Source organism: Rhinoderma darwinii (genome assembly GCF_050947455.1).
Source record: "Rhinoderma darwinii isolate aRhiDar2 chromosome 5 unlocalized genomic scaffold, aRhiDar2.hap1 SUPER_5_unloc_45, whole genome shotgun sequence".
Lineage (NCBI taxonomy): Eukaryota > Metazoa > Chordata > Amphibia > Anura > Rhinodermatidae > Rhinoderma > Rhinoderma darwinii.
The window spans coordinates 1-16251 of NW_027461804.1; the positions used below are offsets into that span (position 1 = coordinate 1).

The window sequence follows — 16251 nt, forward strand, 5'->3', positions numbered from 1 at the left end:
ACTGACTGAGCCTCACCGTCTTATATAAAGTTCAGACGGAACTTTGCACGTGTCATAGTGGAGCCCTCAGGATTCCAGAGCCAGCTTTCTGACATCATAATGGGGCCTCAGAGATAAAAGCCTGGGCCCAGGCAGTGTTGGTCAGTGCTGCTCAGCAGGCAGCACTGGACTGGACTGGATTACAGCTGATACAAGGTGTGAAGGAACAAGGGGTGGCTGTGGGCATGCACTTGCTGCCGCTGCCAGTGTTTATCTGCATGGCAGCAGGGCATTTGGGCGTTGCCAGGAAGGCGTTTTTATGTAGATTCCTCCTCTTTCAGCACTGCATTGTGGTGCAAGCAAAAGAAGCAAATCCTGTCTGGCTTCCTCTCCGGCCTTTATTCACCTCCCGTGTAGCTGTGAGTGTGTGAGCCTGCAGGGCCCCATGGAATTGCCTAGAAGTAGGCTGAATCGCTGCAAGGGCTGAACAGCAGTATCGGGCAGGCTCGGGCAACGCGCGGCCCGTTCGGGTTATCGCTTCTCGGCCTTTTGGCTAAGATCAAGTGTAGTATCTGTTCTTATCAGTTTAATATCTGATACGTCCCCTATCTGGGGACCATATATTAAATGGATTTTTAGAACAGGGAGATGGAAATAGAGCTTGCTCTGTCCACTCCACGCATTGACCTGGTATTGCAGTATTTCCAGGACCGGTGCACCCTTTCCTTATGTGTTGACTAAAAGCAGATTCCAAAAGTGTTTTTTGTCTTTGCTATTGTTTCTGTCTTTCTGAAGGGATCTCCCCTTTTAATCCCATTATTTCAACACCTGTTGGACAATGCATGAGTGATAATGAGCTCATTGATTAAATGCAATTAATGAATAGATTGCCACCTCTTGTTGTGTGTCGTCTGTGTTTCTGTGTTTCCGGCATTTCACATTGGAACACCTCATTCACCTTCCTTGTCTTCTCTCCGCCCTCCCTTTTAGGTAAGTTAAAGAGCTGCACCTGAGCCAGCCACTTGATTGATTGATTGATTGATTGATTGATTGATTGATTGATTGATTGATTGATTGATGCAGCACAACAGTCAAATAGTGGAGTGGAGTAGGGGAACAGCAAACAGCCAATAAAGCAGCCCGCCCGCTCGCCTGCCCGCCACAATGGACCTACCTGTGTACACTAGATGGATGTGATGGAATGTACTGTCGTCCCTACATTTCAAGAAGAAGTAAGAATTGCAGTTGCAACAAAGCCTTGCTTGCCTACAAAGAGAGCAGCAATTTGGATTTGTTACTATGTTACCTAGAAGAATAACAAACTGTGCAAGGATGGAGGTTGTAGGAGCAAGGAGAAGTTGTCTGTAAAGTTGGTGGATGCCTATTTTCCATTTTGCAGTCCCTTGTCTCCCTCTTGTGGCCTCCTGGAGGCAACTAGCTGTGCAAAAAAAAGACAGCCTGGCGGCCGGCTGTTGCAGTGTTGCCCTCTCAGGCAACACTGAGTGACTGACTGAGCCTCACCGTCTTATATAAAGTTCAGACGGAACTTTGCACGTGTCATAGTGGAGCCCTCAGGATTCCAGAGCCAGCTTTCTGACATCATAATGGGGCCTCAGAGATAAAAGCCTGGGCCCAGGCAGTGTTGGTCAGTGCTGCTCAGCAGGCAGCACTGGACTGGACTGGATTACAGCTGATACAAGGTGTGAAGGAACAAGGGGTGGCTGTGGGCATGCACTTGCTGCCGCTGCCAGTGTTTATCTGCATGGCAGCAGGGCATTTGGGCGTTGCCAGGAAGGCGTTTTTATGTAGATTCCTCCTCTTTCAGCACTGCATTGTGGTGCAAGCAAAAGAAGCAAATCCTGTCTGGCTTCCTCTCCGGCCTTTATTCACCTCCCGTGTAGCTGTGAGTGTGTGAGCCTGCAGGGCCCCATGGAATTGCCTAGAAGTAGGCTGAATCGCTGCAAGGGCTGAACAGCAGTATCGGGCAGGCTCGGGCAACGCGCGGCCCGTTCGGGTTATCGCTTCTCGGCCTTTTGGCTAAGATCAAGTGTAGTATCTGTTCTTATCAGTTTAATATCTGATACGTCCCCTATCTGGGGACCATATATTAAATGGATTTTTAGAACAGGGAGATGGAAATAGAGCTTGCTCTGTCCACTCCACGCATTGACCTGGTATTGCAGTATTTCCAGGACCGGTGCACCCTTTCCTTATGTGTTGACTAAAAGCAGATTCCAAAAGTGTTTTTTGTCTTTGCTATTGTTTCTGTCTTTCTGAAGGGATCTCCCCTTTTAATCCCATTATTTCAACACCTGTTGGACAATGCATGAGTGATAATGAGCTCATTGATTAAATGCAATTAATGAATAGATTGCCACCTCTTGTTGTGTGTCGTCTGTGTTTCTGTGTTTCCGGCATTTCACATTGGAACACCTCATTCACCTTCCTTGTCTTCTCTCCGCCCTCCCTTTTAGGTAAGTTAAAGAGCTGCACCTGAGCCAGCCACTTGATTGATTGATTGATTGATTGATTGATTGATTGATTGATTGATTGATTGATTGATGCAGCACAACAGTCAAATAGTGGAGTGGAGTAGGGGAACAGCAAACAGCCAATAAAGCAGCCCGCCCGCTCGCCTGCCCGCCACAATGGACCTACCTGTGTACACTAGATGGATGTGATGGAATGTACTGTCGTCCCTACATTTCAAGAAGAAGTAAGAATTGCAGTTGCAACAAAGCCTTGCTTGCCTACAAAGAGAGCAGCAATTTGGATTTGTTACTATGTTACCTAGAAGAATAACAAACTGTGCAAGGATGGAGGTTGTAGGAGCAAGGAGAAGTTGTCTGTAAAGTTGGTGGATGCCTATTTTCCATTTTGCAGTCCCTTGTCTCCCTCTTGTGGCCTCCTGGAGGCAACTAGCTGTGCAAAAAAAAGACAGCCTGGCGGCCGGCTGTTGCAGTGTTGCCCTCTCAGGCAACACTGAGTGACTGACTGAGCCTCACCGTCTTATATAAAGTTCAGACGGAACTTTGCACGTGTCATAGTGGAGCCCTCAGGATTCCAGAGCCAGCTTTCTGACATCATAATGGGGCCTCAGAGATAAAAGCCTGGGCCCAGGCAGTGTTGGTCAGTGCTGCTCAGCAGGCAGCACTGGACTGGACTGGATTACAGCTGATACAAGGTGTGAAGGAACAAGGGGTGGCTGTGGGCATGCACTTGCTGCCGCTGCCAGTGTTTATCTGCATGGCAGCAGGGCATTTGGGCGTTGCCAGGAAGGCGTTTTTATGTAGATTCCTCCTCTTTCAGCACTGCATTGTGGTGCAAGCAAAAGAAGCAAATCCTGTCTGGCTTCCTCTCCGGCCTTTATTCACCTCCCGTGTAGCTGTGAGTGTGTGAGCCTGCAGGGCCCCATGGAATTGCCTAGAAGTAGGCTGAATCGCTGCAAGGGCTGAACAGCAGTATCGGGCAGGCTCGGGCAACGCGCGGCCCGTTCGGGTTATCGCTTCTCGGCCTTTTGGCTAAGATCAAGTGTAGTATCTGTTCTTATCAGTTTAATATCTGATACGTCCCCTATCTGGGGACCATATATTAAATGGATTTTTAGAACAGGGAGATGGAAATAGAGCTTGCTCTGTCCACTCCACGCATTGACCTGGTATTGCAGTATTTCCAGGACCGGTGCACCCTTTCCTTATGTGTTGACTAAAAGCAGATTCCAAAAGTGTTTTTTGTCTTTGCTATTGTTTCTGTCTTTCTGAAGGGATCTCCCCTTTTAATCCCATTATTTCAACACCTGTTGGACAATGCATGAGTGATAATGAGCTCATTGATTAAATGCAATTAATGAATAGATTGCCACCTCTTGTTGTGTGTCGTCTGTGTTTCTGTGTTTCCGGCATTTCACATTGGAACACCTCATTCACCTTCCTTGTCTTCTCTCCGCCCTCCCTTTTAGGTAAGTTAAAGAGCTGCACCTGAGCCAGCCACTGATTGATTGATTGATTGATTGATTGATTGATTGATTGATTGATTGATTGATTGATTGATTGATGCAGCACAACAGTCAAATAGTGGAGTGGAGTAGGGGAACAGCAAACAGCCAATAAAGCAGCCCGCCCGCTCGCCTGCCCGCCACAATGGACCTACCTGTGTACACTAGATGGATGTGATGGAATGTACTGTCGTCCCTACATTTCAAGAAGAAGTAAGAATTGCAGTTGCAACAAAGCCTTGCTTGCCTACAAAGAGAGCAGCAATTTGGATTTGTTACTATGTTACCTAGAAGAATAACAAACTGTGCAAGGATGGAGGTTGTAGGAGCAAGGAGAAGTTGTCTGTAAAGTTGGTGGATGCCTATTTTCCATTTTGCAGTCCCTTGTCTCCCTCTTGTGGCCTCCTGGAGGCAACTAGCTGTGCAAAAAAAAGACAGCCTGGCGGCCGGCTGTTGCAGTGTTGCCCTCTCAGGCAACACTGAGTGACTGACTGAGCCTCACCGTCTTATATAAAGTTCAGACGGAACTTTGCACGTGTCATAGTGGAGCCCTCAGGATTCCAGAGCCAGCTTTCTGACATCATAATGGGGCCTCAGAGATAAAAGCCTGGGCCCAGGCAGTGTTGGTCAGTGCTGCTCAGCAGGCAGCACTGGACTGGACTGGATTACAGCTGATACAAGGTGTGAAGGAACAAGGGGTGGCTGTGGGCATGCACTTGCTGCCGCTGCCAGTGTTTATCTGCATGGCAGCAGGGCATTTGGGCGTTGCCAGGAAGGCGTTTTTATGTAGATTCCTCCTCTTTCAGCACTGCATTGTGGTGCAAGCAAAAGAAGCAAATCCTGTCTGGCTTCCTCTCCGGCCTTTATTCACCTCCCGTGTAGCTGTGAGTGTGTGAGCCTGCAGGGCCCCATGGAATTGCCTAGAAGTAGGCTGAATCGCTGCAAGGGCTGAACAGCAGTATCGGGCAGGCTCGGGCAACGCGCGGCCCGTTCGGGTTATCGCTTCTCGGCCTTTTGGCTAAGATCAAGTGTAGTATCTGTTCTTATCAGTTTAATATCTGATACGTCCCCTATCTGGGGACCATATATTAAATGGATTTTTAGAACAGGGAGATGGAAATAGAGCTTGCTCTGTCCACTCCACGCATTGACCTGGTATTGCAGTATTTCCAGGACCGGTGCACCCTTTCCTTATGTGTTGACTAAAAGCAGATTCCAAAAGTGTTTTTTGTCTTTGCTATTGTTTCTGTCTTTCTGAAGGGATCTCCCCTTTTAATCCCATTATTTCAACACCTGTTGGACAATGCATGAGTGATAATGAGCTCATTGATTAAATGCAATTAATGAATAGATTGCCACCTCTTGTTGTGTGTCGTCTGTGTTTCTGTGTTTCCGGCATTTCACATTGGAACACCTCATTCACCTTCCTTGTCTTCTCTCCGCCCTCCCTTTTAGGTAAGTTAAAGAGCTGCACCTGAGCCAGCCACTGATTGATTGATTGATTGATTGATTGATTGATTGATTGATTGATGCAGCACAACAGTCAAATAGTGGAGTGGAGTAGGGGAACAGCAAACAGCCAATAAAGCAGCCCGCCCGCTCGCCTGCCCGCCACAATGGACCTACCTGTGTACACTAGATGGATGTGATGGAATGTACTGTCGTCCCTACATTTCAAGAAGAAGTAAGAATTGCAGTTGCAACAAAGCCTTGCTTGCCTACAAAGAGAGCAGCAATTTGGATTTGTTACTATGTTACCTAGAAGAATAACAAACTGTGCAAGGATGGAGGTTGTAGGAGCAAGGAGAAGTTGTCTGTAAAGTTGGTGGATGCCTATTTTCCATTTTGCAGTCCCTTGTCTCCCTCTTGTGGCCTCCTGGAGGCAACTAGCTGTGCAAAAAAAAGACAGCCTGGCGGCCGGCTGTTGCAGTGTTGCCCTCTCAGGCAACACTGAGTGACTGACTGAGCCTCACCGTCTTATATAAAGTTCAGACGGAACTTTGCACGTGTCATAGTGGAGCCCTCAGGATTCCAGAGCCAGCTTTCTGACATCATAATGGGGCCTCAGAGATAAAAGCCTGGGCCCAGGCAGTGTTGGTCAGTGCTGCTCAGCAGGCAGCACTGGACTGGACTGGATTACAGCTGATACAAGGTGTGAAGGAACAAGGGGTGGCTGTGGGCATGCACTTGCTGCCGCTGCCAGTGTTTATCTGCATGGCAGCAGGGCATTTGGGCGTTGCCAGGAAGGCGTTTTTATGTAGATTCCTCCTCTTTCAGCACTGCATTGTGGTGCAAGCAAAAGAAGCAAATCCTGTCTGGCTTCCTCTCCGGCCTTTATTCACCTCCCGTGTAGCTGTGAGTGTGTGAGCCTGCAGGGCCCCATGGAATTGCCTAGAAGTAGGCTGAATCGCTGCAAGGGCTGAACAGCAGTATCGGGCAGGCTCGGGCAACGCGCGGCCCGTTCGGGTTATCGCTTCTCGGCCTTTTGGCTAAGATCAAGTGTAGTATCTGTTCTTATCAGTTTAATATCTGATACGTCCCCTATCTGGGGACCATATATTAAATGGATTTTTAGAACAGGGAGATGGAAATAGAGCTTGCTCTGTCCACTCCACGCATTGACCTGGTATTGCAGTATTTCCAGGACCGGTGCACCCTTTCCTTATGTGTTGACTAAAAGCAGATTCCAAAAGTGTTTTTTGTCTTTGCTATTGTTTCTGTCTTTCTGAAGGGATCTCCCCTTTTAATCCCATTATTTCAACACCTGTTGGACAATGCATGAGTGATAATGAGCTCATTGATTAAATGCAATTAATGAATAGATTGCCACCTCTTGTTGTGTGTCGTCTGTGTTTCTGTGTTTCCGGCATTTCACATTGGAACACCTCATTCACCTTCCTTGTCTTCTCTCCGCCCTCCCTTTTAGGTAAGTTAAAGAGCTGCACCTGAGCCAGCCACTGATTGATTGATTGATTGATTGATTGATTGATTGATTGATTGATTGATTGATTGATTGATTGATGCAGCACAACAGTCAAATAGTGGAGTGGAGTAGGGGAACAGCAAACAGCCAATAAAGCAGCCCGCCCGCTCGCCTGCCCGCCACAATGGACCTACCTGTGTACACTAGATGGATGTGATGGAATGTACTGTCGTCCCTACATTTCAAGAAGAAGTAAGAATTGCAGTTGCAACAAAGCCTTGCTTGCCTACAAAGAGAGCAGCAATTTGGATTTGTTACTATGTTACCTAGAAGAATAACAAACTGTGCAAGGATGGAGGTTGTAGGAGCAAGGAGAAGTTGTCTGTAAAGTTGGTGGATGCCTATTTTCCATTTTGCAGTCCCTTGTCTCCCTCTTGTGGCCTCCTGGAGGCAACTAGCTGTGCAAAAAAAAGACAGCCTGGCGGCCGGCTGTTGCAGTGTTGCCCTCTCAGGCAACACTGAGTGACTGACTGAGCCTCACCGTCTTATATAAAGTTCAGACGGAACTTTGCACGTGTCATAGTGGAGCCCTCAGGATTCCAGAGCCAGCTTTCTGACATCATAATGGGGCCTCAGAGATAAAAGCCTGGGCCCAGGCAGTGTTGGTCAGTGCTGCTCAGCAGGCAGCACTGGACTGGACTGGATTACAGCTGATACAAGGTGTGAAGGAACAAGGGGTGGCTGTGGGCATGCACTTGCTGCCGCTGCCAGTGTTTATCTGCATGGCAGCAGGGCATTTGGGCGTTGCCAGGAAGGCGTTTTTATGTAGATTCCTCCTCTTTCAGCACTGCATTGTGGTGCAAGCAAAAGAAGCAAATCCTGTCTGGCTTCCTCTCCGGCCTTTATTCACCTCCCGTGTAGCTGTGAGTGTGTGAGCCTGCAGGGCCCCATGGAATTGCCTAGAAGTAGGCTGAATCGCTGCAAGGGCTGAACAGCAGTATCGGGCAGGCTCGGGCAACGCGCGGCCCGTTCGGGTTATCGCTTCTCGGCCTTTTGGCTAAGATCAAGTGTAGTATCTGTTCTTATCAGTTTAATATCTGATACGTCCCCTATCTGGGGACCATATATTAAATGGATTTTTAGAACAGGGAGATGGAAATAGAGCTTGCTCTGTCCACTCCACGCATTGACCTGGTATTGCAGTATTTCCAGGACCGGTGCACCCTTTCCTTATGTGTTGACTAAAAGCAGATTCCAAAAGTGTTTTTTGTCTTTGCTATTGTTTCTGTCTTTCTGAAGGGATCTCCCCTTTTAATCCCATTATTTCAACACCTGTTGGACAATGCATGAGTGATAATGAGCTCATTGATTAAATGCAATTAATGAATAGATTGCCACCTCTTGTTGTGTGTCGTCTGTGTTTCTGTGTTTCCGGCATTTCACATTGGAACACCTCATTCACCTTCCTTGTCTTCTCTCCGCCCTCCCTTTTAGGTAAGTTAAAGAGCTGCACCTGAGCCAGCCACTGATTGATTGATTGATTGATTGATTGATTGATTGATTGATTGATGCAGCACAACAGTCAAATAGTGGAGTGGAGTAGGGGAACAGCAAACAGCCAATAAAGCAGCCCGCCCGCTCGCCTGCCCGCCACAATGGACCTACCTGTGTACACTAGATGGATGTGATGGAATGTACTGTCGTCCCTACATTTCAAGAAGAAGTAAGAATTGCAGTTGCAACAAAGCCTTGCTTGCCTACAAAGAGAGCAGCAATTTGGATTTGTTACTATGTTACCTAGAAGAATAACAAACTGTGCAAGGATGGAGGTTGTAGGAGCAAGGAGAAGTTGTCTGTAAAGTTGGTGGATGCCTATTTTCCATTTTGCAGTCCCTTGTCTCCCTCTTGTGGCCTCCTGGAGGCAACTAGCTGTGCAAAAAAAAGACAGCCTGGCGGCCGGCTGTTGCAGTGTTGCCCTCTCAGGCAACACTGAGTGACTGACTGAGCCTCACCGTCTTATATAAAGTTCAGACGGAACTTTGCACGTGTCATAGTGGAGCCCTCAGGATTCCAGAGCCAGCTTTCTGACATCATAATGGGGCCTCAGAGATAAAAGCCTGGGCCCAGGCAGTGTTGGTCAGTGCTGCTCAGCAGGCAGCACTGGACTGGACTGGATTACAGCTGATACAAGGTGTGAAGGAACAAGGGGTGGCTGTGGGCATGCACTTGCTGCCGCTGCCAGTGTTTATCTGCATGGCAGCAGGGCATTTGGGCGTTGCCAGGAAGGCGTTTTTATGTAGATTCCTCCTCTTTCAGCACTGCATTGTGGTGCAAGCAAAAGAAGCAAATCCTGTCTGGCTTCCTCTCCGGCCTTTATTCACCTCCCGTGTAGCTGTGAGTGTGTGAGCCTGCAGGGCCCCATGGAATTGCCTAGAAGTAGGCTGAATCGCTGCAAGGGCTGAACAGCAGTATCGGGCAGGCTCGGGCAACGCGCGGCCCGTTCGGGTTATCGCTTCTCGGCCTTTTGGCTAAGATCAAGTGTAGTATCTGTTCTTATCAGTTTAATATCTGATACGTCCCCTATCTGGGGACCATATATTAAATGATTTTTAGAACAGGGAGATGGAAATAGAGCTTGCTCTGTCCACTCCACGCATTGACCTGGTATTGCAGTATTTCCAGGACCGGTGCACCCTTTCCTTATGTGTTGACTAAAAGCAGATTCCAAAAGTGTTTTTTGTCTTTGCTATTGTTTCTGTCTTTCTGAAGGGATCTCCCCTTTTAATCCCATTATTTCAACACCTGTTGGACAATGCATGAGTGATAATGAGCTCATTGATTAAATGCAATTAATGAATAGATTGCCACCTCTTGTTGTGTGTCGTCTGTGTTTCTGTGTTTCCGGCATTTCACATTGGAACACCTCATTCACCTTCCTTGTCTTCTCTCCGCCCTCCCTTTTAGGTAAGTTAAAGAGCTGCACCTGAGCCAGCCACTGATTGATTGATTGATTGATTGATTGATTGATTGATTGATTGATGCAGCACAACAGTCAAATAGTGGAGTGGAGTAGGGGAACAGCAAACAGCCAATAAAGCAGCCCGCCCGCTCGCCTGCCCGCCACAATGGACCTACCTGTGTACACTAGATGGATGTGATGGAATGTACTGTCGTCCCTACATTTCAAGAAGAAGTAAGAATTGCAGTTGCAACAAAGCCTTGCTTGCCTACAAAGAGAGCAGCAATTTGGATTTGTTACTATGTTACCTAGAAGAATAACAAACTGTGCAAGGATGGAGGTTGTAGGAGCAAGGAGAAGTTGTCTGTAAAGTTGGTGGATGCCTATTTTCCATTTTGCAGTCCCTTGTCTCCCTCTTGTGGCCTCCTGGAGGCAACTAGCTGTGCAAAAAAAAGACAGCCTGGCGGCCGGCTGTTGCAGTGTTGCCCTCTCAGGCAACACTGAGTGACTGACTGAGCCTCACCGTCTTATATAAAGTTCAGACGGAACTTTGCACGTGTCATAGTGGAGCCCTCAGGATTCCAGAGCCAGCTTTCTGACATCATAATGGGGCCTCAGAGATAAAAGCCTGGGCCCAGGCAGTGTTGGTCAGTGCTGCTCAGCAGGCAGCACTGGACTGGACTGGATTACAGCTGATACAAGGTGTGAAGGAACAAGGGGTGGCTGTGGGCATGCACTTGCTGCCGCTGCCAGTGTTTATCTGCATGGCAGCAGGGCATTTGGGCGTTGCCAGGAAGGCGTTTTTATGTAGATTCCTCCTCTTTCAGCACTGCATTGTGGTGCAAGCAAAAGAAGCAAATCCTGTCTGGCTTCCTCTCCGGCCTTTATTCACCTCCCGTGTAGCTGTGAGTGTGTGAGCCTGCAGGGCCCCATGGAATTGCCTAGAAGTAGGCTGAATCGCTGCAAGGGCTGAACAGCAGTATCGGGCAGGCTCGGGCAACGCGCGGCCCGTTCGGGTTATCGCTTCTCGGCCTTTTGGCTAAGATCAAGTGTAGTATCTGTTCTTATCAGTTTAATATCTGATACGTCCCCTATCTGGGGACCATATATTAAATGGATTTTTAGAACAGGGAGATGGAAATAGAGCTTGCTCTGTCCACTCCACGCATTGACCTGGTATTGCAGTATTTCCAGGACCGGTGCACCCTTTCCTTATGTGTTGACTAAAAGCAGATTCCAAAAGTGTTTTTTGTCTTTGCTATTGTTTCTGTCTTTCTGAAGGGATCTCCCCTTTTAATCCCATTATTTCAACACCTGTTGGACAATGCATGAGTGATAATGAGCTCATTGATTAAATGCAATTAATGAATAGATTGCCACCTCTTGTTGTGTGTCGTCTGTGTTTCTGTGTTTCCGGCATTTCACATTGGAACACCTCATTCACCTTCCTTGTCTTCTCTCCGCCCTCCCTTTTAGGTAAGTTAAAGAGCTGCACCTGAGCCAGCCACTGATTGATTGATTGATTGATTGATTGATTGATTGATGCAGCACAACAGTCAAATAGTGGAGTGGAGTAGGGGAACAGCAAACAGCCAATAAAGCAGCCCGCCCGCTCGCCTGCCCGCCACAATGGACCTACCTGTGTACACTAGATGGATGTGATGGAATGTACTGTCGTCCCTACATTTCAAGAAGAAGTAAGAATTGCAGTTGCAACAAAGCCTTGCTTGCCTACAAAGAGAGCAGCAATTTGGATTTGTTACTATGTTACCTAGAAGAATAACAAACTGTGCAAGGATGGAGGTTGTAGGAGCAAGGAGAAGTTGTCTGTAAAGTTGGTGGATGCCTATTTTCCATTTTGCAGTCCCTTGTCTCCCTCTTGTGGCCTCCTGGAGGCAACTAGCTGTGCAAAAAAAAGACAGCCTGGCGGCCGGCTGTTGCAGTATTGCCCTCTCAGGCAACACTGAGTGACTGACTGAGCCTCACCGTCTTATATAAAGTTCAGACGGAACTTTGCACGTGTCATAGTGGAGCCCTCAGGATTCCAGAGCCAGCTTTCTGACATCATAATGGGGCCTCAGAGATAAAAGCCTGGGCCCAGGCAGTGTTGGTCAGTGCTGCTCAGCAGGCAGCACTGGACTGGACTGGATTACAGCTGATACAAGGTGTGAAGGAACAAGGGGTGGCTGTGGGCATGCACTTGCTGCCGCTGCCAGTGTTTATCTGCATGGCAGCAGGGCATTTGGGCGTTGCCAGGAAGGCGTTTTTATGTAGATTCCTCCTCTTTCAGCACTGCATTGTGGTGCAAGCAAAAGAAGCAAATCCTGTCTGGCTTCCTCTCCGGCCTTTATTCACCTCCCGTGTAGCTGTGAGTGTGTGAGCCTGCAGGGCCCCATGGAATTGCCTAGAAGTAGGCTGAATCGCTGCAAGGGCTGAACAGCAGTATCGGGCAGGCTCGGGCAACGCGCGGCCCGTTCGGGTTATCGCTTCTCGGCCTTTTGGCTAAGATCAAGTGTAGTATCTGTTCTTATCAGTTTAATATCTGATACGTCCCCTATCTGGGGACCATATATTAAATGGATTTTTAGAACAGGGAGATGGAAATAGAGCTTGCTCTGTCCACTCCACGCATTGACCTGGTATTGCAGTATTTCCAGGACCGGTGCACCCTTTCCTTATGTGTTGACTAAAAGCAGATTCCAAAAGTGTTTTTTGTCTTTGCTATTGTTTCTGTCTTTCTGAAGGGATCTCCCCTTTTAATCCCATTATTTCAACACCTGTTGGACAATGCATGAGTGATAATGAGCTCATTGATTAAATGCAATTAATGAATAGATTGCCACCTCTTGTTGTGTGTCGTCTGTGTTTCTGTGTTTCCGGCATTTCACATTGGAACACCTCATTCACCTTCCTTGTCTTCTCTCCGCCCTCCCTTTTAGGTAAGTTAAAGAGCTGCACCTGAGCCAGCCACTGATTGATTGATTGATTGATTGATTGATTGATTGATTGATGCAGCACAACAGTCAAATAGTGGAGTGGAGTAGGGGAACAGCAAACAGCCAATAAAGCAGCCCGCCCGCTCGCCTGCCCGCCACAATGGACCTACCTGTGTACACTAGATGGATGTGATGGAATGTACTGTCGTCCCTACATTTCAAGAAGAAGTAAGAATTGCAGTTGCAACAAAGCCTTGCTTGCCTACAAAGAGAGCAGCAATTTGGATTTGTTACTATGTTACCTAGAAGAATAACAAACTGTGCAAGGATGGAGGTTGTAGGAGCAAGGAGAAGTTGTCTGTAAAGTTGGTGGATGCCTATTTTCCATTTTGCAGTCCCTTGTCTCCCTCTTGTGGCCTCCTGGAGGCAACTAGCTGTGCAAAAAAAAGACAGCCTGGCGGCCGGCTGTTGCAGTGTTGCCCTCTCAGGCAACACTGAGTGACTGACTGAGCCTCACCGTCTTATATAAAGTTCAGACGGAACTTTGCACGTGTCATAGTGGAGCCCTAAGGATTCCAGAGCCAGCTTTCTGACATCATAATGGGGCCTCAGAGATAAAAGCCTGGGCCCAGGCAGTGTTGGTCAGTGCTGCTCAGCAGGCAGCACTGGACTGGACTGGATTACAGCTGATACAAGGTGTGAAGGAACAAGGGGTGGCTGTGGGCATGCACTTGCTGCCGCTGCCAGTGTTTATCTGCATGGCAGCAGGGCATTTGGGCGTTGCCAGGAAGGCGTTTTTATGTAGATTCCTCCTCTTTCAGCACTGCATTGTGGTGCAAGCAAAAGAAGCAAATCCTGTCTGGCTTCCTCTCCGGCCTTTATTCACCTCCCGTGTAGCTGTGAGTGTGTGAGCCTGCAGGGCCCCATGGAATTGCCTAGAAGTAGGCTGAATCGCTGCAAGGGCTGAACAGCAGTATCGGGCAGGCTCGGGCAACGCGCGGCCCGTTCGGGTTATCGCTTCTCGGCCTTTTGGCTAAGATCAAGTGTAGTATCTGTTCTTATCAGTTTAATATCTGATACGTCCCCTATCTGGGGACCATATATTAAATGGATTTTTAGAACAGGGAGATGGAAATAGAGCTTGCTCTGTCCACTCCACGCATTGACCTGGTATTGCAGTATTTCCAGGACCGGTACACCCTTTCCTTATGTGTTGACTAAAAGCAGATTCCAAAAGTGTTTTTTTGTCTTTGCTATTGTTTCTGTCTTTCTGAAGGGATCTCCCCTTTTAATCCCATTATTTCAACACCTGTTGGACAATGCATGAGTGATAATGAGCTCATTGATTAAATGCAATTAATGAATAGATTGCCACCTCTTGTTGTGTGTCGTCTGTGTTTCTGTGTTTCCGGCATTTCACATTGGAACACCTCATTCACCTTCCTTGTCTTCTCTCCGCCCTCCCTTTTAGGTAAGTTAAAGAGCTGCACCTGAGCCAGCCACTGATTGATTGATTGATTGATTGATTGATTGATTGATTGATTGATTGATTGATGCAGCACAACAGTCAAATAGTGGAGTGGAGTAGGGGAACAGCAAACAGCCAATAAAGCAGCCCGCCCGCTCGCCTGCCCGCCACAATGGACCTACCTGTGTACACTAGATGGATGTGATGGAATGTACTGTCGTCCCTACATTTCAAGAAGAAGTAAGAATTGCAGTTGCAACAAAGCCTTGCTTGCCTACAAAGAGAGCAGCAATTTGGATTTGTTACTATGTTACCTAGAAGAATAACAAACTGTGCAAGGATGGAGGTTGTAGGAGCAAGGAGAAGTTGTCTGTAAAGTTGGTGGATGCCTATTTTCCATTTTGCAGTCCCTTGTCTCCCTCTTGTGGCCTCCTGGAGGCAACTAGCTGTGCAAAAAAAAGACAGCCTGGCGGCCGGCTGTTGCAGTGTTGCCCTCTCAGGCAACACTGAGTGACTGACTGAGCCTCACCGTCTTATATAAAGTTCAGACGGAACTTTGCACGTGTCATAGTGGAGCCCTCAGGATTCCAGAGCCAGCTTTCTGACATCATAATGGGGCCTCAGAGATAAAAGCCTGGGCCCAGGCAGTGTTGGTCAGTGCTGCTCAGCAGGCAGCACTGGACTGGACTGGATTACAGCTGATACAAGGTGTGAAGGAACAAGGGGTGGCTGTGGGCATGCACTTGCTGCCGCTGCCAGTGTTTATCTGCATGGCAGCAGGGCATTTGGGCGTTGCCAGGAAGGCGTTTTTATGTAGATTCCTCCTCTTTCAGCACTGCATTGTGGTGCAAGCAAAAGAAGCAAATCCTGTCTGGCTTCCTCTCCGGCCTTTATTCACCTCCCGTGTAGCTGTGAGTGTGTGAGCCTGCAGGGCCCCATGGAATTGCCTAGAAGTAGGCTGAATCGCTGCAAGGGCTGAACAGCAGTATCGGGCAGGCTCGGGCAACGCGCGGCCCGTTCGGGTTATCGCTTCTCGGCCTTTTGGCTAAGATCAAGTGTAGTATCTGTTCTTATCAGTTTAATATCTGATACGTCCCCTATCTGGGGACCATATATTAAATGGATTTTTAGAACAGGGAGATGGAAATAGAGCTTGCTCTGTCCACTCCACGCATTGACCTGGTATTGCAGTATTTCCAGGACCGGTGCACCCTTTCCTTATGTGTTGACTAAAAGCAGATTCCAAAAGTGTTTTTTGTCTTTGCTATTGTTTCTGTCTTTCTGAAGGGATCTCCCCTTTTAATCCCATTATTTCAACACCTGTTGGACAATGCATGAGTGATAATGAGCTCATTGATTAAATGCAATTAATGAATAGATTGCCACCTCTTGTTGTGTGTCGTCTGTGTTTCTGTGTTTCCGGCATTTCACATTGGAACACCTCATTCACCTTCCTTGTCTTCTCTCCGCCCTCCCTTTTAGGTAAGTTAAAGAGCTGCACCTGAGCCAGCCACTGATTGATTGATTGATTGATTGATTGATTGATTGATTGATTGATTGATTGATTGATGCAGCACAACAGTCAAATAGTGGAGTGGAGTAGGGGAACAGCAAACAGCCAATAAAGCAGCCCGCCCGCTCGCCTGCCCGCCACAATGGACCTACCTGTGTACACTAGATGGATGTGATGGAATGTACTGTCGTCCCTACATTTCAAGAAGAAGTAAGAATTGCAGTTGCAACAAAGCCTTGCTAAAGAGAGCAGCAATTTGGATTTGTTACTATGTTACCTAGAAGAATAACAAACTGTGCAAGGATGGAGGTTGTAGGAGCAAGGAGAAGTTGTCTGTAAAGTTGGTGGATGCCTATTTTCCATTTTGCAGTCCCTTGTCTCCCTCTTGTGGCCTCCTGGAGGCAACTAGCTGTGCAAAAAAAAGACAGCCTGGCGGCCGGCTGTTGCAGTGTTGCCCTCTCAGGCAACACTGAGTGACT

At 47.8% G+C, this 16251-nt stretch overlaps 11 non-coding genes across 11 annotated transcripts; all 11 read left to right on the top strand.

Annotated features, from left to right (window-relative positions):
* The first annotated feature begins 512 nt into the window (after positions 1-512).
* LOC142694209 (U2 spliceosomal RNA) lies at positions 513-703 on the top strand. The gene has a single exon (XR_012862470.1). It is a non-coding gene; the product is annotated as a U2 spliceosomal RNA (small nuclear RNA).
* A 1293-nt stretch (positions 704-1996) lies between these two features.
* Positions 1997-2187, top strand: LOC142694331 (U2 spliceosomal RNA). Its single transcript, XR_012862581.1, has one exon. It is a non-coding gene; the product is annotated as a U2 spliceosomal RNA (small nuclear RNA).
* Positions 2188-3480: 1293 nt separating this feature from the next.
* Positions 3481-3671, top strand: LOC142693847 (U2 spliceosomal RNA). The gene has a single exon (XR_012862143.1). It is a non-coding gene; the product is annotated as a U2 spliceosomal RNA (small nuclear RNA).
* Positions 3672-4971: 1300 nt separating this feature from the next.
* LOC142693859 (U2 spliceosomal RNA) lies at positions 4972-5162 on the top strand. Its single transcript, XR_012862154.1, has one exon. It is a non-coding gene; the product is annotated as a U2 spliceosomal RNA (small nuclear RNA).
* A 1280-nt stretch (positions 5163-6442) lies between these two features.
* On the top strand, positions 6443-6633 carry LOC142693871 (U2 spliceosomal RNA). The gene has a single exon (XR_012862165.1). It is a non-coding gene; the product is annotated as a U2 spliceosomal RNA (small nuclear RNA).
* Positions 6634-7933: 1300 nt separating this feature from the next.
* On the top strand, positions 7934-8124 carry LOC142693884 (U2 spliceosomal RNA). Its single transcript, XR_012862176.1, has one exon. It is a non-coding gene; the product is annotated as a U2 spliceosomal RNA (small nuclear RNA).
* A 1280-nt stretch (positions 8125-9404) lies between these two features.
* LOC142693830 (U2 spliceosomal RNA) lies at positions 9405-9594 on the top strand. The gene has a single exon (XR_012862131.1). It is a non-coding gene; the product is annotated as a U2 spliceosomal RNA (small nuclear RNA).
* Positions 9595-10874: 1280 nt separating this feature from the next.
* On the top strand, positions 10875-11065 carry LOC142693896 (U2 spliceosomal RNA). The gene has a single exon (XR_012862187.1). It is a non-coding gene; the product is annotated as a U2 spliceosomal RNA (small nuclear RNA).
* A 1272-nt stretch (positions 11066-12337) lies between these two features.
* On the top strand, positions 12338-12528 carry LOC142693908 (U2 spliceosomal RNA). Its single transcript, XR_012862198.1, has one exon. It is a non-coding gene; the product is annotated as a U2 spliceosomal RNA (small nuclear RNA).
* Positions 12529-13804: 1276 nt separating this feature from the next.
* Positions 13805-13995, top strand: LOC142693826 (U2 spliceosomal RNA). The gene has a single exon (XR_012862127.1). It is a non-coding gene; the product is annotated as a U2 spliceosomal RNA (small nuclear RNA).
* Positions 13996-15284: 1289 nt separating this feature from the next.
* LOC142693920 (U2 spliceosomal RNA) lies at positions 15285-15475 on the top strand. The gene has a single exon (XR_012862209.1). It is a non-coding gene; the product is annotated as a U2 spliceosomal RNA (small nuclear RNA).
* Positions 15476-16251: the final 776 nt, after the last annotated feature.